Here is a 3400-nt window from a genome sequence, read left to right as displayed (position 1 = left end):
TGTGTGTGTGCGTGTGTGTGTGCGTGTGTGCGCGTGTGTGTACTCACCTAGTTGTGTCTGCAGGATCGAGCATTGACTCTTGGATCCCGAGGTGTGTGTGTGTGTGTGTGTGTGTGTGTGTGTGTGTATGTGTGTGTGTGTGTGTGTGTGTGTGCGCGTGGGAACACAGCCAAGCAGTTGGGCCGTCATCAGGTATAAGTAACACAACACATCACGAAATTTTTGCGCTCGAAAGCAGATTATTTACCATTTTTATTTGCATTAAATATTGCACAAACAAAAGGAGAAATATTACATTTCCTCCGAACAACATTTGCATAATGTACTTTTTTATCTTGAACGTTACGACCAGAGTTCTAACTTGGGACGACGAGGAGGGACACACTGTTGTGTTATGCTGTCTCTGAGTACATGTATATATATATATATATATATATATATATATATATATATATATATATATATATATATATATATATATATATATATATATACATATATATATATATATATATATATATATATATATATATATATATATATATATATATATATACATATATATATATATATATATATATATATATATATATTATTAAATATGACCGAAGAAGTAAGATTAATAATTCTAATACGAATTTTCTCAATATTTCTTATGGTTTTTTTTTCACTGTCGATGGTAATTGAAAAATCAGTTCTCCAAAATTTATTTTTATTTCTAGTCTGACGCGACACTTGAACGCGTTTCGTAATAACTTATTACATTTTCAAAGACTTTAGTTTACACACACACAATTAGTTCAGTTGGGCAGAGATAGCTTATCCAGCACCGCAACACCAAACTGCGACTCCTAATTCACACAATGTCAACATTGAGACAAAGCCAGGTCATAGTGCCAAATATGAGCAATCTCATTGAAATTTTATCATATACACTAAGATTACCTTTTTATTACGAAAAGAAAATGAAAAAAAGGCGGTAATCCCTTTGGCAAGGGGTTAGCGCCTATTATGGGTCAGGAGGCTGTGATATGGAGTTCTGATCATCAGGCTAGGTCTCCAGGATAGGTCTTCGATGTTGGTCTACCGCACCTCCCCCCATCGAGGAGGGGTGGGGGTTTGTCCCACGGAGGATGGTAACATCGTGTACACCGTTAGATCTAGAGACCTATCAAGTAGGGTTGAAAACTCTATCCCATCACAGAGTTTGGTAAAACATGTGTACGGAAGGTAAAACTTTCGACGGGGTTGTCGTGGATAGGGCCAGAGACAGTTCGGATGAGGCTAGGAGTCCTCTCACACTAACCGTTCGGATGGGGCTAGGACTCCACTCACACTAACCGTTCGAATGGGGCTAGGACTCCACTCACACTAACCGTTCGGATGGGGCTAGGACTCCACTCACACTAACCGTTCGGATGGGGCTAGGACTCCACTCACACTAACCGTTCGGATGGGGCTAGGACTCCACTCACACTAACCGTTCGGATGGGACTAGGACTCCTCTCATACTAACCGTTCGGATGAGGCTAGAACTCCTCTTACACTAAGTGCTGTGGTTTGAAACACAGACATTTCTAACCAGAAACACAAACTTCACACAAAGTTTTGTATGAAGTTGAACAAAGTTGTACAGAAGCACAACAACTTCTATTTGGTGAAAACATTCACCACTTGTACACTTCGACGTGAAGGAGTTTCTCCTAAGTGAACCTCCAATCACTGTGGTGGACCTCCAATCACTGTGGTGGACCTCCAATCACTGTGGTGGACCTCCAATCACTGTGGTGGACCTCCAATTACTGTGGTGGACCTCCAATCACTGTGGTGGACCTCCAATCACTGTGGTGGACCTCGGAAGTCACGCGAACTTGAAAATTTCACGGGAACTTCAGCGCAGTCTCTTCAGTGAAGAGGCTCGCTATCTTTAGATACCAGCCATCAGGTGGTGAACTCAGCTTCGGCTTCTTCTTAGAAGTATGGTGTGAGGAACCACTGCCATGGGAGGAGCCGCCATGATTAGACTGGTAAGACGAATCTCGCCTCACTCTTTCCTCCTTCCTAATCACTCTACCATACAGAAATCCTACGAAGAATCCTGCGGCAAAGATGAGGAGAAGAGCGCAGCATAAGAAAACCAGTAACCAGCTGGGCTTTGTTGGTAACTTACAATCTCCTGGGACCGCTGAGGGCAGCTTGGCCCTGAAGACATAACAGCAACGCTCAGAGCCATTGACCGAAGCTGACCAGTTGAACCAGTTCGTTCCCTTACGACTTTGAGGGACCGGACTCCCGACTAAGGGCGCTGAGGCCAGCCAGGTCCTGAAGGAGCAGCTACTCTCTGAAGGCTTGTTTGACTCAGTCAACTTGAACACCAAGCAGTTTACCATCAACAACCCGTTGAATATTGAGGTCAGGTCAGCTATGTCGCAGTTGGCGCCCTGGATGATGGCCAGACGCCTTAGGTGGAGCAGGCGCAGGAGTGAGCCGACGACAGGGAGCCAGGTCCAGACGCCGCCCACGCCCACCTGCATGTGGGCGGGCGCCAGGCTGCCCAACACCGCTAGGGAGGCGAGCCTGCGCCACAGGGTATGGGTGCTCGAGCTCTGCTCCGTCTGAGGTGGCTTCCTCTGCCTCAGAAGGCGGTAATACAAGGCGCAGCAGCTCTCGATCTGCACAATCGTTATCGCCAAGAATACTAAAAGCACTATGATGGTACCCATTTTAAGAATATAATTATAATAAGTTTTCAATATGTGTTATACTTAGTAGGACGATATTGACCTGTAAAGGTATATAAGGACAAGTCAGTTGAGATTACACAACTTATAGAACCAATTTACATATAATTCCAACCCTCACCTATAACCTTGTCCCCTCACATTCTAACAGTGTTACCACAGGGAGTCGGTCGGCCGAGCGGACAGCACACTGGACTTGTGATCCTGTGGTCCTGGGTTCGATCCCAGGCGCCGGCGAGAAACAATGGGCAGAGTTTCTTTCACCCTATGCCCCCTGTTACCTAGCATAGGTACCTGGGTGTTAGTCAGCTGTCACGGACTGCTTCCTGGGAGTAGAGGCCTGGTCGAGGACCGGGTCGCGGGGACACTAAAAAGCCCCGAAATCATCTCAAGATAACCTTAACACGTGACCTTGTCCCCTTACATTCAACAGTGTTACCACCTTAACATGCCACCTTCCCGATAAATTTCGAAAGTATTACTACCAACACTTATTATCTTAGATATACCTGCAGTGTTACCACATATATATGCAATGTTTCCCTATCATAGTTGAGGGCATATATTAAGTTGTTGTGTTTTAAAAAGACAGCCCAAGATCGGGCTGTCTTGGAGAAAGTAGAAAGCCAAGAAGAAGAAGAAGAGGCAAGAAACAAGGA

At 44.7% G+C, this 3400-nt stretch overlaps 1 long non-coding RNA gene across 1 annotated transcript; it reads right to left on the bottom strand.

The window, feature by feature from the left end:
- Positions 1 to 958: 958 nt before the first annotated feature.
- On the bottom strand, positions 959 to 2759 carry LOC138370417 (uncharacterized). The gene is made up of 2 exons (XR_011230139.1): positions 1834 to 2759; positions 959 to 1793 (listed from the first exon to the last, which is right to left on the bottom strand). It is a non-coding gene; the product is annotated as an uncharacterized lncRNA (long non-coding RNA).
- Between the last annotated feature and the right edge of the window lie 641 nt (positions 2760 to 3400).

The sequence above is a fragment of the Procambarus clarkii genome, chromosome 32 (assembly GCF_040958095.1).
Source record: "Procambarus clarkii isolate CNS0578487 chromosome 32, FALCON_Pclarkii_2.0, whole genome shotgun sequence".
Classification (NCBI taxonomy): Eukaryota; Metazoa; Arthropoda; class Malacostraca; order Decapoda; family Cambaridae; genus Procambarus; species Procambarus clarkii.
This window is presented reverse-complemented; position numbering and strand designations above follow the sequence as displayed.